The 25,108-nt window shown below is 42.7% G+C and overlaps 1 long non-coding RNA gene across 1 annotated transcript; it reads left to right on the top strand.

The window, feature by feature from the left end:
• Positions 1-13,921: 13,921 nt before the first annotated feature.
• LOC123726742 (uncharacterized) lies at positions 13,922-24,019 on the top strand. The gene is made up of 3 exons (XR_006758866.1): positions 13,922-14,004; positions 22,980-23,113; positions 23,193-24,019. It is a non-coding gene; the product is annotated as an uncharacterized lncRNA (long non-coding RNA).
• Positions 24,020-25,108: the final 1,089 nt, after the last annotated feature.

Here is a 25,108-nt window from a genome sequence, read left to right as displayed (position 1 = left end):
TTGTGTGTGTGTGTGTGTGTGTGTGTGTGTGTGTGTGTGTGTGTGTGTGTGTGTGTGTGTGTGTGTGTGTGTGTGTGTGTGTGTGTGTGTGTGTGTGTGTGTGTGTGTGTGTGTGTGTGTGTGTGTGTGTGCATCCGCAGCTGCCTTGTTCGGCTGCTGATCTTACAACCTGTCTCAGAGATAAGACCTCCCTTTTTCATTTCAGGAAACTCTCCACTCTTCTCCAGAGTCACCCCCTCCTCCTCCTCTCCCTTTCCCTCCTCCTCCTCTCCCTTTCCCTTCTCCTCCTCCTCTTTCCCCTCTCCTTTCCTCTCCTCCTCAGTTCACCACTCAGAGCCGGAGAGGCTTTCCAACTTCATCTTGTCAATACAGGGAGAAGGAGTCGGACTGAAAGTTCATTAATTCCTGCCTAACCTATGCCTCAGTTTTGCTAATAACCCCACTCTATTGATGTTTCTGTTCCCAGGGAGCGAGAGAACTGCTTTAGCCATGCTCGTCACACTACCACCACCTCTCCACTTTCCCCTGCCCCCCTCACTCCCTCCGTACACTTACTGTTTCTCTCTCGCTCTCTTTGTCTTTCCCTCTCTCGCTGCCTCTCTCTCTCTTTCTCAATTCCAATTTCAATTGCTTTATTGGCATGATATACCAATGTACAAATTGCCAAAGCGTACTTTGGAAATTATTCAATAACAATATCAATAACAACATTGTTAACAATAATGATAGTCAATATTGTCACAAACAGGACAATCAGTAACAACAATGATCAAGGATGTGGGGAATGGGGTTGTTTAAGAGATGGAAATCTCTCTCTGCTCCTCCCCCTCTCCCTCTCCAGCTCTCTGTCTCAGGACAGGGGAGATGTAAGATATAACTTATGGTGGCACAAGGATGAGCTGGGTGGGAGAAAACATCCTGAGAAAGGATAAAGCCTTAGTCCCTTGGATGGTTGGCTGTTCTGGCCCTCCTACCCAGGGTTACCCTCCCTCCTATCCATCCTAACCCTCCCTCCGCCCAGCCTCGGCCCAGCATGGGGCCCTGGGGCACCAGGGGGGATGTATAGGGCCTTGACCCCCAGAGGTCACGTTCCAAGAGGGAATTCTAAAGGCTGACATCTGTTGCCTTGCTTTTTGATCAGGGGATAGAAAGGAAGAGAGGAGAAGGCTCAGGCCTCTTGTCAGCTAAACACTGGTCTGGGTGTAAGAGAAAACCTCAGCAAGCCACCTCCACCACCATTTAGTTTGTGTTTTTGTTTTGTCGTTTACAATGTGGTGGAAATGAAAGGAGAAGCGGAGGAGAGAGAGATGGGTTAGGGTTCTTTTCAGGTTGGAGTGTGGATTCCCTTTTTTTTCTCAGGGAGTCAGGAGATGGATGGTGTGAGAGAGAAAGCGAGAGAGAGAGAGAGAGAGAGAGAGAGAGAGAGAAAGAAAGACAGGTTTTGTCGTATGTCAGAGGCATAAACTTCTCTTTGTATAATCTGTCATTGCTTTCCATTGTAAATGTATCGTTGGAGAGTTATCCAGTGGCACTCAGTTTAGCAGTTTGCATTTGTCTTTTGAATATCAAAAAATAAAAAACAAATTGTTAACTGACATGGCTGTTAAAAATGATTTTTATATGAGAGTTATTTCAATTGAACTTAGAACAGTAAAAGTTATTCTCGATACATGTTCTCAGACCATTTTCATATCAAACTACTATCAAAACTTAATCAAATAAAAGTTAGGGGGAAACAATATGTATGAAAATGAGTCTCCGTGTCAAAATCCTCTCCTCTGAGAAGTACTTTGTCCAGTAAGCATGCCGTGTTCCCTAACTGATAAGTGTCTAATCCAGGTGTGGGACTGATATAGTGTAGACTACCATCATTTTGGCTTTTTGAAAATTCTCCTATTTTGAGATGCAGAGCCGTGTAATAGCTTCCTAGTAAGGTTGGCATGGTTACCGGCGGAGAAAAGCCGAGAGTTAAATCTTGTGACTGAATCTTCCAGAACCTGGTATAATCTCCGGCCAATCTCCGTATTAACACCCAACTTCTGCCTGGCTCAGGCTCAGACTCTGCATGCCTTTATTCTCTGTTCCTGCCTGCTCCGCATGAACTCACACCTCGCCCGCTCACCACCCCGCCCGCCAGTCGCACGGTACAGCACAAAGGTTTTTATAACGGGATAAAGCCGGTAAAATGGGGGACTTGCACATCATTTCCCATCAAAGCCTCTCTTATTGCCCCCACAACGTGTGGCATTTGTCTTTTTATTTCAGAAAAAGAAGAGGGGAGAAAGAAATGAAATGTAACTGGGCCGCTGGTGGCTGGTGGTGAACATGGGATGGGATGAGGGATGAATACTGTACTGGTGGGGTTGGGGGGGGGGCATGAGATTTTGATACGGGGAATAAGAATGGGAATAATAAGGAGAGATGGGGGGCTCTGTCTGTGGCTTACTGCCCCCTCACAAATCCCTGAAACGTGGGGAAATGTATCTAGCATAAGCCCTTTAGCGCCCGTCGTTGCCTGATTATAACAGTACATTAAAACGCCTGAACGTGTGCCAGAAAGACATTGAGTGTGTCCTAAACAATACCCTATTCTCTATATAGTCCACTACTTTTGACCAGGGTCCATTGTGCAGCTATACCAAAGTCTGGTTTATTTATTAGTTGGCCCAGCCTAACAGGCAGTGTCAGGCAGTGAATTACAGAGGGTTTTTTCATCCTTTTATACCATAAATGATGCTTTTATAGTGACAGGACAGACAGAAAGACTGCTCTCTGTGTCACTATGCAGTGGCTTGTGATGACCTTATCTTTACTAAGAGGCCACTAAGACAGTCTATAGACCCGTTCTGCTTTCAATTGTGGCAAGAAAAATACAGAAAGTACATTAGGTCCGGTCTTCCCATTTAAGATAGCGTCTTAAGAGAGGAAGAGAAAAAACAGGGAGGGTGTCGAGGTGGGAAGGAGGTATGATATCGAAATCCCATCACTTTGTGGTGACATTGCTCAATGCGGTGGTTTATGGACGGTGTGTGCCCAGTAAATCCATTAAACAAATCACGTTAAACAGACGCCCCATTGATCTTGAATTAGCGAGTTGTTAATCGCCTTTAGGTTGCCAGTTCTCTCTCTACACTCTTAGGGGGAAAAAGGTGCTAAAGGGTTCTTCAGCTGCCCCCATAGGATAACCCTTTGAAGAGCCCTACATGGAACCCTTTCCACAGAGGGTTCTACCTGGAACCACAAAGGGTTCTCCTATGGGAACTGGATCCCTTTTTTTAAGAGTGTATCTGCAAGGGAATTACTACCACACTACGGATGCCTCCAAAATGGCACCCTATTCCCTATATAGTGCACTTATTTTGACCAGAGCCCAGGTGTCATGTCCACAATAGAGATACAAGGAGGGTGGGTGTCATCATTTCTGAGTTCCAGTGGTCCATTACTCTTCTGACCTTGACAAAAGTAGACAAATGTGTGCAAAATAAGAATTTATTTGGTTTGCTAAATTCAGTCCTTCTTCCGATGTTGACCATAGGCTACAACGAAATGATTCAACCTTTCTTGGTTATTCACTTGAGGAAGAATGTTGATTCACTGCTTTGCTATTAAACTGTTGAGAACTACAAGGAAAAACGCAGTAACTATGCCAACAGTGAAACTGTCAAATATGTTGTACGTAGAAAAGTTTAATTCACTGATGTATCATCTTATTATGAAGTCATTTTTATGCATATCAACCACGACCACTCATTTGACCTATGACTCCTAAAACGCAGATACAGCACTTTGTCTTTGTATGACCTTACACAACTATATGGGTAATGCAACGGCAAAGTGCCGTATCTACAATCTAAATGTGTTTAACCAACTTTCTTGTTGTTTTTCTGTTTGATGAAAAGTTTGCGAATTCTAACTATATTTAAACTGTATGTAAGTGTTTTATATAGTTAACTTTGCACATACAGTGCTGCCACCTAGTGGCCAGAATCTAAATTGCACCTGGGCTGGAATAATACAGTATGGCCTTTCTCTTGCATTTCAAAGATGACGGTACAAAAAAAAATTTAAAAAAAAAAAATAAATAACGTTTTTTTTTCTCTTTGTATTATCTTTTACCAGATCTAATGCGTTATATTCTCCTACATTCCTTTCAAATTTCCACAAACTTCAAAGTGTTTCCTTTCAAATGGTATCAAAAATATGCATATCCTTGCTTCAGGGCCTGAGCTACAGGCAGTTAGATTTGGGTATGTCATTTTAGGATTCTTTTTTAAAAAAAGGGTCCGATCCTTGTTTTTATAATTATATTTTCATGTTCTAAATGTTTCCATTTGCGTAATCCTCAAGCATTTTCTCACCATAAGGTAAAGACTATTTTATCATGCAGAATGTTTATACTTAAAAAATAAAATTACTTTGTGCAGTATCTACAATCTAAATGTGTTTATCCAACTCTTGTTGTTTTTCTGTTTGACGTTGTATGGCCATTTATTTGACTTAGGGGTCATAGGTCAAATCAGTGGTCATGGTTGATATACATTTTAAAAAATTACTTCATAATAAGATAATACATCAGTGAATTATCACTTATCTACCTACAAGAAATGTAGCTGTTTGCTTAGTTGCTGCTCTTTGTCTTTGTATGGCAGAGTGGGTAACTGCAGTCAAAACACACTGGAACAAAGCCTAATGCAGGAACTTCAGTTTAATTTATATAACTAGGCAAGTCAGTTAAGAACAAATTCTTATTTACAATGACGGCCTAGGAACAGTGGGCGGGCCTTGTTCAGAGGCAGAACGATAGATTTTTACCTTGTCAGCTCGGGGATTCAATCTAGCAACCTTTTGGTTACTGGCCCAACGCTCTAACCACTAGGCTACCTGCCGCCCCAGTTACTGCTGTTTGCCTTGGTTTTTACTTTTTATTTTGTAGTAACTGCAAATTTCACACTGCATTTTCTCTGAAACTGAACATAATAGAACCAGGACACTTTGTCACAAGATAAAACACATACTACAAAGCCTAATTTCAGTCTTAATTAAATTCTTACCAAAAGTGTAGTTACTGTGTTTTGCCTTTGTAGGGCAGTACAGTATGTTAATGCTTTTTAAAACTTAAATTATGTTAAACACTCGCATCCTGTCAAACTTTGAATAGTTTGACCATGTGTTGGTACATATTGAACTTTAACAGTAGCAGTCTGGTGAAATCAATTAATTCACCATGGAAGTCTCTAAAGCCTGAATGTAACACAGTGTGTATTCCATACTGTACTCTACACTAATAGCCGTTCCAGAGAAACTGACCCCTCCAGGCCTCCATCTGTTAGCACCCATCTACACTTCCTTAGCATTAGCGCTCCCTACAATATTTCTCAACAGAGGATCTGAACCCAAAGGTCAACGAAGAAGGCGCCGCTAAAACTTTCTGGGACTTTAGCCAGCCCATTTAGGCAGCCTGTGAGAGCGTTAGAGGTGAGGAGAACAAAGAGAGAACCTGATGTGTTTTTGTCGTCTCACTCTCCACCCATATGGCAGGTACTTGTTCTCAACTAGCCTACCTGGTTAAATAAAGGTGAAATATATATATTTTTTAAAAGGCAGTGAAGGAGCCGCTCGCTGGTGTTTGTCTGCCGACATAGAGCGTCCACCGGCAGGCACCACTTGGCAGAGGCTCTATGGGGACGGTAAGTACAGTGAAAGCTTTGTCTCAAATCCCTGTTGGGTTCTTCCCATGCTAAGGAAAGACACACAGAACGATGCTTACTCTGAAGTTAGCTATAATGTCTTCCAAATCTTGTTAGCAAACGGTCCAATCGTATGCGTTGTATTTTCTTCAATTTCTTCAATATTTTCTTCAAACCAAAAATTGGTTAAGTAAGTCAGGATGTGAAATATGGCTGGCTTATTGTTACTTTTCCAACTTCAGAGGTGTAAAGTCACAATGCACAATGTCTTACTTCATAGGAAGATAACACCTCAAATTACTGATGACCTCAAGTACATAGCATAGAGAGAGATGAGTACTTCAGTACTCCAGTTTGCAAGTATTTCTAAGTAGAGTGACACTGAACAAACCATTTCAAATCCACTGTCTTGTATCCCACTGGAGACCACAAGCATCTATTTAGTAACTAACTTCTTGGAAGAGAAGTTGCTTTTTTTCCAAGCAAGAGAGGAAAGGGCAGTCTGTGTCGTTGCAACCCCCTGAATGTCACACGTACGTTCTAACTGACGAAATAATATGCACCCATCGCTTTTGCCTGAGAGGGAAAAAAAGGAACATAAAGGAGAGGACACAGGCAGGGGTGCATTTGAGCTTTTTCTGTTCCCTTTTTAATCAGCAGAAGAAGAGTGACATGTCCAATCATAACAAAACATCAGCTGTTAAATGGGCCTTCGCAATCACTGTCAACCAGCTTCCATTAGAGACGAGCCCTTCCTGGACATCAATCAGCTTTTATAGTCCTGATTTATTTATTCATTATTTAATTATATACATAACTATTTATTTATTTATTTAACAATTGAAGTCTATGCACTTTGTGTTACGTGCGCTCGCTTAATCGTACATTGCTTGCAATCAAATTGCTGTTATGCACGTCAGTCGACCTGTTTTGTTGCTCATGTAGATAGCTTTGGGGGAAATAACTTGAGTTAAGTTTAGATGTTTTTTTGTTCTCGGATGAAGTATAAACAAAACTATCTCAATTTGAAAGTGTAAATGCTGTGTTTTAGTAACTACAAAGAACATTTGGTCAAAGTAAAGTGGCATACAACTTGTCACTTGAACACATTCAAAAAAAAAAGGCAAAAAAAAAACGTAACCCGCTTTGTAGTCCAACGTTGAAACAGACAAATATTTATCTGCTTTCTAATTTTACATTGGGTAAATTTGATGAATAGCAAAACATTTTTTTAAGAAATCCTGCTTAAAAGTGGCAACCCCACTGTATAAATTATATGGCAAGTAACAACTGTGAAAATCTTGAATTATTTTCTCAAATTAAGCGCATTAGCCATGAAATGACTTGCTTTCGTTTAAGAAGCCATGCAATCCAATCTGGGCTGCTGCATACATACAGTACATCTCCTCTGATTTGCCAATGATCTGCTGGAACTGAACATGCAGGAAGAAAGTGAACAGGTCACCTAAGTATAGAAATATAAGACACGTCCTACTGTGAGTGTGATTGGAATGGAAGATTAGCCAGCCTTAATCATGATATCCATCAACAGCCAACATTCTCGCAACCAACCAACACTGACCGTATCTTGGAGAGAGTAGAGTTAGCAGTTATAGAAACTTGATAAAAACGGGAACGTATGCACGTGGGACTGAAATCACTTCGGATAAAAGTGTTTTCTAAATGGCAAATATAGCATAGTATTATCATGTAATCAGTGAGATGTTCGGTATCGTTAGATTAGTGAAGACTTTACTACTTACTGGTTGAAGGCCAGAGACATTTTTCGAGCCAGTTGTGCAACTCAACGACCACAGATCAAAATCTAGCATTCTATCAATCATTATGTCATACATGTTACGCTATCTTGATGGCAGCAGATTATCACTGAGATATATTTACTTAATAAAATCCACCATGGCTGTTATCTATGTATGGCAGGGAGGGGCAGCTGGGGACCTTTTGTAGACCTGCGAATCCTATTATTTTGGTGGTGGTGGTGGAGGGGGGGGGGTTGGACTCAGTCAGGGTCTCAGCTTACTGCTGAGAGTTTGAATAATAGAATACACAAGGGGCAATTTCAAAATTTGGTTGTGCATCAGCAGTCACTTAATTAGTCCAATGTCAGCTTTTCTTTTCTTTTTTTTTGGTAAGTTAGTCTAGGCGGCCAGCTATCTAAACTTGTAGTTAGCATGGTTGAATTACCAACCAGGGTGGGGCCCATTGATCATCAGTTATCATATTAAAAACTGCAAACATTTGCCTCCACCCTATGGCAAAATGTGTAGAATAGCGGGAAATTAGCTGTAAAACTGCCATATTTTCTCTCTGCCCTATGTCAAAATGAGTAGAATTACATGAAATGAGTTACACAGACCCACAAGCCAGTACTGCCCCTTACGATGCGTTTCGGTTTTATGTGGCCCGCAACTCCATCAAAGTTGCCCATCCCTGATCTATGGGATCTTGGGTGGGACACATATTTGGGCACATTCATACAGAAACATTTGGCAGCTGATTCCCTTCAACCCTTGCACCCTACGGTCATAGGATGCTGGAGGCAGTCCAAGCAGGTACAGTTTAACCTGCAGGGCTCACCTGCTCCAACAGGTGTGTCATGTCAGAAGGGATCCAACCTGCAGGCCTCAGTTGCTCCAGACCATAGTGCCTGCCTGACTGTTGTTGTGTTTTACAGTTTTGACTCGGAGATGATTCAGTGACTCATTAATCAAATAAGCCCTTGTATGCTCCTTGGGCGACTGTCGCCATGTCTATCCCTACTTCCTGGTTTGCATCTCAAATGGCACCCTACTCAACATATAGTGAACTATTTTTGATCAGGGCTCATGGGGTGTCATTTGGAACGCAACCCGGGTCACCGTGATGACCTTGCTGACTCTAAAACGAGCTGTTTCCTGTCAGAACTTTTTTTTTTAATCCTCTCGCTCTCTTTCTCACTCTCTTAATGCCAATCTATCACAGGAGGTCAACGGTTCTCATCTCCAGTGACTGTTATCTCTTTACCTCTGTGCCATGCTCCTACACACACAGCTCTCTCCCTCTCTCTCACACACACACACACACGCACTCCCTTTCTCAAACACACACTCTTACATGCTGTGCTATTAAGCAAATTAGGAACCGGTCCGTTATGGCACTCTGAGCCGCATCTCATCCCATAACTCATCCAGGTATCCCACACCCGCTCTACACACACACACACACACAGACCCCTCCTTATTGATTAACCACCTTGTACCCTCTGTTGTCGCTGCAGGACCATGAACAAACAACCGCAAGGTAAACAACATTGGCTAGATACATTGTTTGTCTTCCATTGGTGTTGGTGGGAAGCGGATATGGCTTGCGTAGGGGAGGAAACGTGGTGGTTCAGAAAATGTTCCTAAAATATGAAGGTTGTGTGTGTGTGTGTGTGTGTGTGTGTGTGTGTGTGTGTGTGTGTGTGTGTGTGTGTGTGTGTGTGTGTGTGTGTGTGTGTGTGTGTGTGAGTGTATATTTCATTTGAAAGTGTTTCCCTATCCTCAGCTGGCATAGCCCTGTCTGTTAATCACTGCCAGGCTTGTCGCCATGACAGTGTCACTACTTTAATTTTGTTATCAGAGACGGGCCAGGATGGAGGGCACCTTTAAACCAGATTAACATTTGCCTGTGTATTACATAAGCAAACACAGGGCCTTGATCATGGTTAAAATAAGAAGAAAAAGATTATCGCTCTCAGCCTGCCTGCCTGCCGAACGAGCAACGAGAGAAAGAGAGGAGAGAAAAAGAGAGGGTAAGGAAGGATAGAGAGAGTGATGAGAGACAGAAAAGGAGAGTTTTTTTTTTTTTACTGTTTACAGAGAAAATATTTTCCCTCTAGTGTCTTTGTTCTGAGAAATGTGGGTGACACCAGAGTGGATTCTTGGTAGCCATGTTTTGTGCGCTTGCTCGGAAGTACATTGAGTTTACTTCCCCATTCAAGGTCACAAGGTTTTACTAAGGTGTCTTAACTTATCCCAGACACATTCTGTGCATGGTTCCTTAGTCTCTCCCGCATGTGTACATACATTTAAAATCCACACCATAAATACGGAGCAATTGAATGCACCATCATGCCTGGATGGTAGTGCATGCTGATTCACAACAGCAGTCTCTTTCTTCTGGGGTTTCAGACCATACTATTACTGAACCCCTTAACACACACGACTCCCCGTGCTCTCTCCTCACTGATACTGCCTACAGCAGTGAGACTTCCCCATTACCTTTCCCAGGCCCAAACCCTGCCTGGCATTCCCCCACACAGACCCCACCATTCTAGACTGTTCCGTCAGACACTGCCCCCTCCATCCCTCCATCCCTCCATCCCTCCGTCCATCATCCACGTTAATGATTACCCGCTAAGGCTCCCTCATTGTGAATAAAGGGGATAAGTGGCTATCATTGTCGCCCCAGCCCTGGTGTTGTTTGGCGCTGCAATGGTGGAGGCAGTGGCCAGATGCCCGGAGATCACACTCGGAGCCCACTAATTAGAGTGAACCTGAGGACCAGAGCGCCACACAAAGCAGTAAAGGGCAATTAGTGCTAAAGCCCCCCCTTCCTTCTTTCTCTCTCTCCTTCTCTCTTGATCCCCTTTCTCTCTCTCTGTCCATCTGTCAGAATGTGCAGGTGAAAGGATGGCCGAGGAGGCTGACCTCCTTTTTCTCACACGAGAGCAAACACACACCAACACACACACACACACACACACACAAATACACACAAATACAGAGAGAGGTCCATATGGAGAACCTTATGGACAACAGCCGATCTACACCCTTAATAGTAATAGTAATAGTAATAGTAATAGTAATATCCTTCTAATGTATGTACCACATATCTATCCCATCCTAAATATCCCTTCTGAGAAAGCTATCCCGGCTTCCTCACTAGTCCCCTTTCACAGTATACACGCTGATATAATTGCTTGGTCACCTCACAAATTATTCATTTTGGTTGAGTGTGTTACCTGTGTTTGATGCATCCTAAATCATTTCTAAACATTGAACATAAAGGACAGAGGACATAAGCAATGACTCTGATAACTTTGTTAGTTATGTTGCTAGTCTAAAGCAGTACTTAAAAATGTTTGTGTGTGTGATGTGTCTTGTAACATGCGGAGGGGCGTGGCCACCAAGCACATAGGTGACCGTGATCTGCTCATTAAGAAGGCACACTCCATTACTAATTGAGGGTTAAGAGTTTCTGCTCTAGTCCAGCTCTTTTAAAGTATTATATGTATTTCATTATCGTATAGGTTATAGTATTTCAACTGTTATTGTAGAGTTGTTTACTTTGTTAAGTGTTAATTGGCTTAGTTTGACAAAGTGCTTTCAATTAAAAGCGTTTCCTGTTTCCTGTCACTTGTTCTCTGGGACGTTATAAATGCTCAGGTGCAGAGATTTATGGGAAAGGAAAATGGCTGCCTGTGTCTGCAGGTGTTAGTTAGGCTTGTTCTAAGCCCTACGGGCTAGTCAGACTGATCTTCAGTCTTTATATTCATTTGACTGTTTTGTTTTTTATCCGTTTATTATTTACTTTGAGCTTGGTCCAGCATCTTGTTGGATGATTTGTATATGTTGTAAATACCTCCACCTGTTTCCAAGAGCCTTAAAATAAAAACCTTGCACTGGATCTTCTGCTTCCTGCCTCTGCTTGCTCACCAATAGACAGCTCAAACCATCCAGGGCAAGTAAGGGGCCCTCCATCCACCCTTACAACTCTTTATCCTAGATAGATATGGCGATCATGTTAAACCTGTAGATTCACATGTTTTAAGAGACCTGTGGACTTTATTGTGTAGTTGAACACATGAACACACAAACACCACGCTAACAGAAAGATATGTGCTGTCATGATTACTAATTTGCAGCTTACAAATGCAGGGGTCCATTAACGATTATTATGACTGTAGAGCGGAAGCAGGATATGCCTCGGGGAATAATTGCTATATCCGTGAATTAATTCAAGCCTCCATAAGGTGTATTTACTTAAGCAATTTAAAAGCCATAACAGCATGTCATCAGGTATCCGTGATATTCAAATGACCCGTTTGTTCGTTCTGACTTTACTTTTTTTTTCCTTTTCTTTTGCACAACGACAGAAAGAGACAGAATATTTACATGATTTACATCCATGCTCATTCAAATGCGTTCTAGATTAATCTGTAGGAGCGGAGAGAGTTCGCCGTTCAAAAGGACCTTTTAGCATGGCAACGACAAAGCAAGCGTCCTACATGTATTTACATTATTCATGAGGTTAGATTTGGATAATGCTGTCCTCGACTATTACTTCTCTATGGTGTGTTAACATGTATTAAAAGCGATTTTTGGGAGATGTGGATTCACAGTGAATGGGTTTACATTACCCAGTCAGCTAATAGGGTTGAGTGAGCAAATAGCGTGAAAAAAATGTCATGGAGTTCACGTAACAATAATGTAATTCTATGGAGGCACAAGACTTTAAAATCCCTCTGTATTTAGTCCTATTGTGTGTACATTTTGGTAATACATTTCATTGGATTTTAAAAGAAGCCGATGAAGCAACAACATAGTTAACACTACAGTTTTGCAGTTCAATGATAGGGATATTTTAAATTTCACTAGGCAAGTCAGTTAAGAACAAATTCTTATTTACAATGGCGGCCTACCGGGGAACAGTGGGTTAACTGCCTTGTTCAGTGGCAGAACGACAGATTTTTACCTTGTCAGCTCGGAGAGTCAATCCAGCAACCTTTCGGTTACTGGCCCAATGCTCTAACCACTAGGCTACCTGCCGCCCCTCGTAGAGAGCACAATTAACAAACCAGTAAATAAGGAAAGTAAGAAGTGCTGATGTGACATTTAGTGTTGTATGTTGTGTTGCATTAAACAGGAAATTTCACTAACATCTTTAGCAGTTCCAAATCCTCTATGTTAATTTTCGCACTAAAACTCACATTCTGCATCCGAAGGAAGAAAAGCCTTGTAGTAGGTCTGGTTAAGAACTCTAGTGTCTCATCGTACCTTTCTACCTGCTTAATGAGCAACGGTGTCTGCGTCTCAAATGGCACCCTGTTCCCTATATAGGGATCAGAAGTAGTGCACTATATAGGGAATAGGGTGTCATTTGTGACGTAGACTTGTGTGTAGCTTTGTTTTCATCTTCCTCTATAAGTCTTTGTCCCTTTCTTCCTGACATTTCGTACCAAGTCAATCAACACCTCACAACACCGGCATCATGGCAACAGTTTATGTGCCAGAAAACAGCAGCTTCTTTGTGACTTTAACAACTTTGCTGCTATCAGGACTGGTGAGATCTGCTGTGGTGACAGACACAAGATTTGCAAACACAAGCAGGTCACCTGTGATACAAGTCAGTATTCGACATCCATCCATGTCTGAGGACGTCAGGAAATGGCGTGGGAACCGGCGAGGGCTGTCACATTCAAGTAGGTGTCAATGTTGTGGACGGGGATGGCGGCTGGGCATAAACATCTGATTCCAACGGTTGCAGGTTTGAATCCAGCAATAGACAGTGGTGTGTATTCATGGATGCCAAGGGAAGCCAGGCTTCCCCCAAAAAAACCCATTAAATAATGTATCTTTCGTCTCTCAGCGGTTGATCATTTTCCTTCAGGTCGCAAGAGGTTGAATGTATCTCACCGGAGGAAGCATCCGAGAAAGCGAAACAGCCCTCTGTCTTAGTATGTGTAGCCCATCTATCTGATGCTGTCAAAAAGAGTATAATATTGTTGCCGCCCCATAGCAAGGAACGCAAGGGAAGCCAGTGAACATTTGGCCTTGATTAACAGTTGATTAAAAAAAAAAAACACAATAATAGCCAATCAGCGTTGAGCTAAATTGAGTGAGCTCAACTGTGAATGGTCTTGGCGCACCCAAAAAAAATGTCAAGGGAAGACAGTTTGGATTTGGCTTCACACCAATCACATGACATCAAGCCAAACATAATTTGATAGAAAAAATATTGAATTGTTGTGCTGTCATCCGATGGCTAGCTAGAATTGTCCCTTTCTTAAATTAGCCATGGATGGAGATAGGAATTTGGATAACAGCGATTCTGATCCAATCATAAATTCATACATTGTGCCTCTGGCCTGAGAGGATGGAATTTAAATATGTTGCTAGATGTAGTAGGCTGATCATTGCTAATCATTAACCTGCTGGCTAATCATTGCCTATGAAAGGAAGTTAGGCTAGCGAGCAAGCATACTGTATGACATAGTTATAGATCGTTTCGGCAACATGAAAGAGAGGAAGGTTGTAGTTTCTCTTCAAGTAGGGTGAGTCAATGTGGTTTTTTTCTACTTACGCACACATACACAGACACACACGCACAAAGAGAAATCCGTACCATGGACAGCTACATAATTTTTAGCTTACGTTGATTGGACTAAATTGTTTTTGGAATATTTATTTGTCACTGTATTAGACTAAGCATAGGTGATTTGATGTTGAAAGGCTGAAATTCAAATGTTGCTGGAATAGTGGAGGCAGCTCCTGTTTTCTTTGTGACTTGTGGTAACACTCCGGTGTTCTAAATTAATAGTTGTTTAGTAGTCCGATGTCGGAAACATTAACTTGATTAACCATGCTGTAGGTCATGTAACTGTTTGTAACATGCAATATGCTTTGTGGACTCCATATCACGGTGGCAAGGCATATGAACTGACAGGTTACAGAGCAAACAAAGCCATTATCAAAACACATAGTTAGTAATATGGCATTTTTTTCCTGGCGTGGCTTCCCCAGTGGTTGTACCCACGCCTGGCGACAGGTTGTTTTTCATATTTCTGTTTTAAGCCTATGCCAAACCTTAACCCTTACCATAACCATTCAGAGTTCATTTCTAACGTTAATACCTTTGAGTTAATGCCTAAACTTAACCTAACCTTAAACATTTGGAGTTAATGCCTAAATGTAACATTAAACACTTCGAGATTTTACATTTGGAACAACTTCGAAATTAAACATTTGAGAAATGTCTATTTCTGACGTGAGACTGTGAGAGCTTTTAGTGCAAACAACCACATATGATGCAGGTGATTTTAACTCTGTGGGTTCTATTTTAACAAACCTAATGCAATTGTAAATCTTAGCACTGGCGGTAGCACTATAGGTTTGTGGGTGTGTCTGAAATATGTTTGCTATTATCACAACCGGAATTATGGGCGCAGTAGTTGGTGGTGGCGCTAAATGGCTGGGTTTTGATGAATAAAATTGGTGGTGTGTTGAGGCTTGACCCCTCACTGGCCAATCTGAACGTGCTCCTTGGATAAATATTTGGTTGCTTCAAGTTGTGCATTTACAGTCTTTTATATATTACATTGTCATCAACTCCAATTCGACTGTTAGTCTGTTATAACCTCATTTGTTAATAGCCTTTAGAAACAAAATGTATGTAGGCATATCCCATCTTTGCTAAATACTGTCTGTTGAACATGATTTCAGTCCATATGTGACCGACCGGCTCAAATCTGTCTTATGTAGCAAAATTTTAAATTGTTTTTTACATTGGATAAAAGTAGAGACTGAAAGCTACAAAATGGTAGATCATACACTACAGTTGATGAACAATGGGAAAGGAATTTTGCTTTGAATGTTGATCAACTGGAAAATTCACTTTTGAGAAAATGGCCTTTGAATGTTTTGGTACTACTACTGGAGAGCCCTTCTTTGTCTACACCCATTCACTCTCAGACAAGAGAGCTCTGAAATCGGAGTAGCTGGCCAGACTGAATTTACAAACGCACCTGAAATGGTTACTTGCATATTGGAGTATTTTGTTTAGACATGTAGCTAGCTAACTAGGTAAATAATGAAGCATAATCCCAACTCATGAAGTTACTACCCGGCACGAATCTGCAGGTAGCTAACCAACCAGTTTCAATGTTAGCTAGCTAACATTAGGCTACAGCTAGCTAAGCAAATGGCTCTGAGATACAAATAATAAGGTCATACACATAACGTTAGCTAGCGAGCCAGTCAGCTAATGTTAGCTAGCTAGCAAGGTAAACAATCAACCATAATCACAACTCATGACATTACTACCCAGCATGAATCTGCAGGTAGCTAACCAACCAGGTTCAATGTTAGCTAGCTAACATTAGGCTATAGCTAGCCAAGCAAATGGCTCTTTCTGTCAAAATTAGGATTACCTAGACACACTGACCAGCTCAAATAGATAGAAATGTGCTATATGGTTGACCAATCCCAAATCGTCTCTCGGCATGTCCAGCCCACTCATTATCTCAGCCAATCATGGCTAGCAGGAAGGTTGCTGACTTTTTCTTTGGCTAAACCAACTAGGCTCATAATTTAACAATTGTATTCGTATTTACATATGGCATTCAAGTTTGTTATTAAGGCATATGAAAGTTCACATGTCCGAGAAGGCATTCCTGCCAAAAAAACGTGTTTTGATGAAAAACAAAGTTTACGTTCAAGCGGCTCTCCTGTGAAGTAGTGACCCGCGATATACGGCTAGTTTCCTGAAACGGGTCACATATTGCATGTAACAAACAGTTCAATAACCTGCAGCATGAGCAAGCAAGTTAAGGTTTTTGACAGTTTACTGAACTACTACTGATTTTAGAACCACATAGTTACCGCAAGTCAGCACAAAGACAACAGGAGCACTGCCTCTGCTACTCCAGCACCATTTCAACATAAACATTTAAACGTCATTAAATCAACAAAGCTATATATGCTAGTTTAGTACACTGAAAACAAACTTAAAGATACCAAAAGCTATTTAGTCCAATCAATGTTGCTAAATACCATGTGGCTGTCCATGGTACTGATTTCTGTCTGTCGTGTGTGTGCATGTGGACTAGTTGAACACCAATGCCATCCTCCTCCCTTTCATGTTGGAAAACGGTCTATGACACTGTCATACAGTACACTTTTAGTTTGTCATAGGCTACCTAGCTAAAATGCTTGCTAACCTAACTTATTCGCATGGGCAACAATGAACCAGCTATGTTACATAGCTAGTTAACGTAAGCCTACTTTAGGCTACATATTGAACTTCAAATGTCTCAGGCCAGTGGCACAACATTAATTGATGGTTAGATCAGAATCGTTGTCATAATCATTGGCCTGTACAGAGAATAAAGTCAAAACCACAAGTCAAAATAAAGAAAAACCCTTGAATGAGTAGGTGTGTCCAAACTTTTGACTGGTACTGTATATTTATTTTTTATCACATATTTGTCAAAGTCTGACTTCCCTTAGCCGCCATGAATACACTTTACTGGTTGTTGGCATGTCACGCCTAAGTTTCACTAAAGTAGTTGGCAATATCAGTGGGTTTTGTGATGAATCAGCCATCTGATTTAATGACTGATGGGGCCAAGTTTGCCTTTTTGCCCAAAATTGCATTTAAGTCGCAGCCAATCTTTTTTCTTTATCATTTATCTTTGTTTCATAGTACAGTTTCTTCTTCTTTTTGTTCAGTTTAGTGACATGGCTTCTCAATTTACAATCTATTTGCCTATCGGCTGTGCAGCGAGACTTATTTGCCATTCATTTTGCCTCATCCAAATGTTTTAATTCCTCATCAATCCAAAGTGATTTAAACGTTTTACTGTAATTTTCTTAATGGGTACATGCTTATAAGTAACTGGAATAAGCAATTTGATAAATGTGTCAAGTGCAGCATCTGGTTGCTCCTCCTTACACACCACAGACCAACAAATATTATTTACATCTTCAACATAGGAATCACTACAAAACGTATTGTATAACCTCTTATACACTATATTAGGCCCAGCCTTTGGAACTTTGGTTTTCCTACAAATGGCTACTGTATTATGATCATTACATCCAAGGGATTTGGATACTGCTTTAGACAATATTTCTGCAGCATTAGTAAAGATGTGATTAATACATGTGGAGGATTTAATTCCTGTGCTGTTTGTAAATATCCTGGTAGGTTGACTGATAACCTGAACCAGGTTGCAGGCATTGGTTATTGTTTGAAGCTTTTTCTTGAGTGGGCAGCTTGATGAAAGCCAGTCAATATTTAGGTCACCTGTAAAATATACCTGTTGATATCACATACATTATCAAGCATTTCACACATATTATCCAGATACTGACTGTTAGCACTTGGTGGTCTATAGCAGCTTTAGGTGAGGCACTGTTGGTTAAGGGCTTGTAAGTACGCATTTCACGGTAAGGTCTACACTTGTTGTATTCGGCACATGTGACGAATAAAGTTTGATTTGAACCTGTAGCCATATTACTTCAACAGCATTTGACAGGAGATACTCTACACTTTACAGGAATGCGACTCTGAACATAGACACTCTGAACATTATCTACAAAAGTTACACCAACAGAGCTACAGTAATGTCACGCCCTGACCGTAGAGAGCCGTTTTATTTCTCTATTTGGTTAGGTCAGGGTGTGATTTGGGTGGGCATTCTACCTTATGTATTTCTATGTTGGCCTGATATGGTTCCTAATTAGAGGAAGCTGTCTTTCATTGTCTCTGATTGGGGACCATATTTAGGCAGCCTTTTCCCACTGGGTTTTTTGTGGGATCTTGTTTTTGCATTGCGCTGTATTTAGCCCTGCAGGACGTTACGTTTGGTTTTTGTATTTTGTTGATTTTGTTGGTGTTCATCAAATAAAGTAAGATATACGCTTACCACGCTGCACCTTGGTCTCATTCTTACGACAGACGTGACAGAAGATCCCACCAAAAACGGACCAAGCAGCGTGGCCAGGAGGAGTGGACATGGGAGGACATCATGGACGGCAAAGGATCCTGGACATGCTAGGAGATCCAGGCCGGATGGGATCGCTTCCCATGGGAACAGGTGGAAGCAGCAAGGGAGGAACAGCGACGAGATCGGGAGTCACAGCAACGACGGAAGCCCGAGAGGAAGCCCCCCAAAAAATTGGGGGGGGGGGGCACACGGGGAGATTGGTGGAGTCAGGGTGTAGACTTGAGCCAACTCCCGTGCTTACCGTGGGGAGCGTGTGACCAGTCAGGCACTGTGTTATGCGGTGATGCGCACTGTAGCTCCAGTGCGCATTCATAGCCCGGTGCGCTCTGTGCCTGCGCCCCGCATTTGCCGGGCTAGAGTGGGCATTCAGCCAGGACGGGTTGTGCCGGCTCAGCACTCCTGGTCTCCAGTACGCCTCCTCGGTCCAGGATATCCTGCACCGGCTCTACGCACTGTGTCGCCAGTGCGCCTTCACAGGCCAGTGCGTCCTGTGCCAGCGCCCCGCACTTGCCGGGCTAAAGTGAGCATCCAGCCAGGATGGGTTGTGCCAGCCCTATGCTCCAGACCTCCAGTGCGCCTCCACGGCCCAGTATATCCTGTGCCTGCTCCACGCACCCGGCCTCCAGTGCGTCTCACCAGCCTGGTAAACCCTGTGCCTGCTCCATGCACCAGGTTTCCAGTGCATCTCCCCAGTCCGGTGAGACCTGTTCCGGCTCCATGTACCAGCTCCACGCACCAGGCTGCCAGTAGTCTCCTCTGTCCAGTGATGATCCGTGGCCCGGAGCCTGTAGTGATGATCCATGGCACGAAGCCTCCAGTGATAATCCATGGCCCGGAGCCTCAAGTGATGATCCATGGCCCGGAGCCTGTAGTGATGATCCATGGCACAAAGCCTCCAGTGATAATCCATGGCCCGGAGCCTCCAGTGATAATCCATGGCATGAAGCCTCCAGTGATGATCCATGGCCCGGAGCCTGTAGTGATGATCCATGGCACGAAGCCTCCCATGATAATCCATGGCCCGAAGCCTCCAGTGATAATCCATGGCACGAAGCCTCCAGTGATAATCCATGGCACGAAGCCTCCAGTGATGATCCATGGCCCGGAGCCTGAAATCATGATCCATGGCACGGAGCCTCCAGTGATAATCCATGGCACGAAGCCTCCAGTGATGATCCATGGCCCGGAGCCTGTTGTGATGATCCGTGGCCCGAAGCCTCCCGTGATAATCCGTGGCCCGGAGTCTCCAGTGATAATCAATGGCACGAAGCCTCCAGTGATGATCCATGGCCCGGAGCCTGTAGTGATGATCCATGGCACGAAGCCTCCAGTGATAATCCATGGCCCGGAGCCTCCAGTGATAATCCATGGCATGAAGCCTCCAGTGATGATCCGTGGCCCGGAGCCTGTAGTGATGATCCATGGCACGAAGCCTCCCGTGATAATCCATGGCCCGGAGCCTCCAGTGATAATCCATGGCACGAAGCCTCCAGTGATGATCCATGGCCCGGAGCCTGTAGTGATGATCCATGGCACGGAGCCTGCAGCGAGGGTCCCCTGTCCGGAGCCTGCAGCGACAGTTCCCAGTCCAGAGCCTCCATCGACGGTCCCCAGTCCGGAGCCTCCAGCGACGGTCCCCAGTCTAGAGTCTTCAACGACGACCGCAGTCCTGAGCCTCCAGCGGCAGTCTGCAGTCCAGAGTCTCCAGCGGCGGTCCGCAGTACAGCGTCTCCAGCGGCGGTCCGCAGTACAGAGTCTCCAGGGGCAGTCTGCAGTCCAGCGTCTCCAGTGGCGGTCGGCAGTCCAGAGCCTCCAGCGACGGTTGCTAGTTCAGAGCCTCCGGCGGGGGTTCCCAGTTCAGAGCCTCCGGCGACGATCTACGGTCCGGAGCCTCCGGCGACAATCCACGGTCCGGAGCCTCCGGCGACAATCCACGGTCCGGTTCCTCCGGCGATGATCCACGGTCCGGGTCCTCCGGCGACGATCCACGGTCCGGGTCCTCCGGCGACGATCCACGGTCCGGAGCTTTCGGCGACGACCGAACGAAATAGAGTCACCACCGAGGCTAAATTCCCACCCGGACCCTCCCCTATTGAGTCAGATTTTGCGTCCGGAGTCCGCACCTTTGGGGGGAGGTACTGTCACGCCCTGACCGTAGAAAGACTTTTTATTTCTCTATTTGGTTAGGTCAGGGTGTGATTTGGGTGGACATTCTACCTTATGTATTTCTATGTTGTCCTGATATGGTTCCCAATCAGAGGCAGCTGTCTTTCGTTGTCTCTGATTGAGGATCATATTTAGGCAGTCTTTTCCCACTGGGTTTTTTGTGGGATCTAGTTTTTGCATTGCGCTGTATTTAGCCCTGCAGAACGTTACGTTCGGGTTTTGTATTTTGTTGTTTTTGTTGGTGTTCATCAAATAAAGTAAGATATACGCTTACCACGCTGCACCTTGATCTCATTCTTACGACGGACGTGACAAGTAGTCTTTTAGCCAATTGTGTAATGCCAGTAGCCTGCTAATCAGTGGTGACCCGTCACTCAGGGCAGGTGGGGCAGAGCCACAAGATTATTTTTGTTTTTGCCTGTTTTGCATATTATTTTGGCACTAATACGTGTCGCATATCAGTTTGCAAACAATGTAAAAAATATATATGTATTGAGTTAATAAAGCCGCATACAAACATGTTCTCTTTTTTTTGCTTTCTTAAGGCAGCTCCAAAATGCAGGTGTTTCAGCCTAGCTCAGTGCTTTCTGTGGGGCAGGTGCAGCCAGAAGAAAATACAGAGCGTAGGGGTTGGTAGTCTTCTCCAGTTGCACTGTGATTGGCTCAGTGTTCTGGTTCCGGTGCATTCTTCAATTCCAAGCTGCTTTCAAATACAGAACTCTACTGGACACCGTACTTACAAATATAGTTAGGATTTTGAAGGTATGAAGTTGAATTGCGGTGAAGGAAAACTATTTTGAAAATTGTTTAATGTGAAATCGCACTTTCTGCACATTGTTGTTCAAATAATTCATTTTATTTAGTATAGTATAATCGTTTGTCTTAAGCATCCCAAATAGTTCCATAGATTAACAGTTAAAAAAAAATGTTGATGGCAAAAAAGGAAGGCATGATGTAAGATGCAATCCTGATATTCCAACTAATTGTTGACTACTAAAGTCAACGACTTACCGCTGCACTACGGAGTTTTGCTGAAAACAGTGGAGAAAAAAACTGCTGACAATCAAACACTGCTATTTATTGCTGACCAGGAGATGTCATTAATGTCCATTGTGAACCGGCAGAATTTGGTGAAAGCTCCGAAGCCATCGGAAAGCATTGTTTTCCCATCAATAGTTATTTACACCAACACTGGGGTTCTTTTACACAAACAAGTGTTAATGTAACAGTTACAGAGTTCATTTAACACCTGAATCAGCAGTAGAAATGGAAAAAAAACACACAAAAAAACACTAGGTAACACTGGCCAATTTGCTAAGTAACTAAATACATGAAGCTAATGTGTAATGTTATGTAGCATCAGAGAACCACATTAGCTAGCTACCTTGCTAACAACCGCTAACTGAATCCCTTTTTGCATTTAGGGTCAATACAGGGCAGGCTTTGGATACTAGCTTGCTAGCTAATCATAGAATGTAGCCAGCTTGCTTTCAATAATGTTAGAACTCGAACTGGCTAGCTACCTAGCCAAATAATTTCAACTTGGACAAAGATTTTGATAGCTATCTAATTTGCTTAGTTAACTTAACCAGCGAGCATTCGGTGGCTTCGTCTGCTAACCCAAAACACCATGCCTGTTCTCATAAAGGTTTATAGTGTATTTTCTAGGGCAAAAATAAAATGAAGTATTGTGCTTGTCTATTACAAATATAGATAGCTATGGCTCCAGCAGCAAATAGCAAAACGCATCAGCAAGCATTCAACAATGTACACAGCTAGTTCCATAGTAACAGCATCACCAGCCTGAATCTATTCTGTAGTTACAGTCCCTCTATTAGCATATACATTACTTCCAAACCATAGAAAGTAATTTTTCTCGCTATATGTTTATTGAGTGATGATATTTTATTTAATTCACATACACCTGGTGGATTTGTTGTTCAGCAGCATCGTGGGAACCCCCATATGTGGAGCTGTTACAGAAGGCTGAGGCAGTGGCCAGACACCAGTCCTATTTCAGGGTGATGGGGGACACTTGAATCAGGTTGATCACATTTGATCTAGTTAATGGTCAAAATACTATCTCTCATGGAATTGACCTAACCACCATTGAAAATGTAATCAATGCTGTGTGTCTTTTATGTTCTAAGAAGTTGCCCCTTTCCACTTTGCCAATGGACTACCCCTGGCGGAGTGAATAATGCCAACCAGTCAGTGCCATGTTGGCACATTTCCCTTGTGAATTAGCTGTGAATCAGGATCTGTGATTGGCTATGTTCAACCGTATATTTACTGTTGGCTTCCATGACTGTATGGTGACAGTATTTCTCTCTCTCTTTCCCTCTGTGATATAGGAGCTGGGTCAGATATACTGTAGGAGCTGAAGTCGGGCTCCTTCATAACCAGTATCTGTGATTAGAGAGGCATGGAGCTGGTCTATGCTGCCATGCCCATCAGGCATTAGCCAACACCTCAGAAGGGACAAAAGGTGATTACTAATAATACAGTTTAATAATATCACCCGTACAATACATGTCACTCATCAACTCTTCCTCGCTTTTCAACAGATGCAGGACAGAAGAGATGCTTTTGAAATGGAGTCCAATTACTGAAAGACGGGTTCCTCCTGATGTCTGAATTGGGAGAGGCATTGAACTCTGCATTAAAATAATACAAGACACATCTTTAACTTTTTATGATTTTTTGTTATTATTGAATCGAATGGTACTATCAATTGGATGTGGGGGGGCTGTGTATTCTTCAAACACGTCAGGGTACTCCTGTCTTATATGGGACCCCATACATGGGAAGTATAATATTTGCACATTGTTATATTAGCAGAACCCTGGTTCTACAGTATTATGTGAAGTATGGTTTATTCTACATGGAGCTGTTACGCTTGAACATTAGGCCAAACAAAATGTTTTGATATCTACATAAGTCCAGCAATTGCACTCTTCTCATATTACTCTGTGGGCTACTGACCGATGAAAAGCTTCCTCCTGGAGTAGCCTACAGAGTGCCATCCTCCTGCATCTCACATCTGCCTGTAGTAATTGAACTCTGCCTGGGTTGAAGCAAACCCTATCATTTCCAGGATGGAGTGTCATGCACCCCACCCCTCTTGCCAACTGACTGCACCTGTCCATAACCTGTAATACATTACATAGATGGAAGGGACTTCATCAACCACTGGGAACTTGAAGACAAAACCTCGCCCAGAGAGCTGTGCATGTTAGTGTGTGGTTAGACAGCCAAATCCTTGGATTTGGCCATATAGACAAATATAACCCCATTCTTGTTCTGGTTAGACAGCTGAAATTGTACTCTACTCGCAAATTATTTGTGTTTGCTAGTTAACTGTAGGCATACTTATAAGCACATAAACATGATATTTACAGCATAAAATGTTTTGTCTTTGTAACACAAACACACACATACATTTTTAGTTGATAAATGTATCTACATTCAAGCTGGGCAATGTTTGTGCAATGTTAACATGTATCCAACACCTGTAGGGATATTAGTAGTTCTCGAATTTGTCCCCCGGGAAAGATATAACAATGGACATAAGGAGAAACGAGAAGAGACTAAACTAGCCAGTTATAGAATATTGTGTTTTCAACTCGCAGTTGATACTGTTTCTACGGTAACATGTCTTTACATGAGGTAATGAAACTTTGAAAATAAGTTATAAGCTACTTTCATAACAAAGTGTTTCAGAACAGGTGTCTTATGAAACACATTAGACACTGGCTCATATCTTGCCATAACTGGTTTGACAGATAAATATCAGCTAGTCTAGCCAGCTGCAGCTATCCTCAAACTATGCTAGCTAGCTGCTTTCAGCTTGACTAAACACAAGGTCAGCACAGGCTTTAGCCTACACATAGAACTGAATTAGCTGACAATCTTGAGATGGCGAGTCAGTCAAAGGGAGAAGTCCTCAACTTCAAAACGTTGTTCTCTCCATAGCAAAGTTAGCTTAGCTTACCTGGCTGTACTCACTACTGCTATAGTTTGATGTGATTGAATGGCAAAGAAATACCCAAGAAACACCCACATCAAACCACACACCCAAGACAACTCTCGTATTGCTTCAGTCATGGCCTCTAGCATTTCTTTATTACCAAGCTTCAAAACAAGGCCAAATCAGAAAGTTCAGTCATTCTTTAATCAGTGTGAGTTGAGTGGACTTAAAATGGACAAGAATTTGAGCTAATGTGTTAAAGTTTGTTCACTTAACAAAACTCTGCTCGAAGTGAGCTGAACTTGAAAATGCTTAAAATTCCAAATTCATGTTTGCCTTTGGAAGGCCACACCATATGTTGGTTCAGCTTTATGGCCAAATTTTGAATAACCTCACAATCCTATTGCAGCTGGTTACCTTACAATTGTACGTTCAGTAAACCAGGAGTTTCAGACCACTGCATTACGGTTGAACTAATCCCTCAAAGAAAGGCATTCGGATATATGTAATGCA

The sequence above is a fragment of the Salmo salar genome, chromosome ssa01 (assembly GCF_905237065.1).
Source record: "Salmo salar chromosome ssa01, Ssal_v3.1, whole genome shotgun sequence".
Classification (NCBI taxonomy): domain Eukaryota; kingdom Metazoa; phylum Chordata; class Actinopteri; order Salmoniformes; family Salmonidae; genus Salmo; species Salmo salar.
The sequence above is the reverse complement of the archived record's forward strand: the minus strand, read 5'-3'. Positions and strand labels throughout refer to the sequence as shown.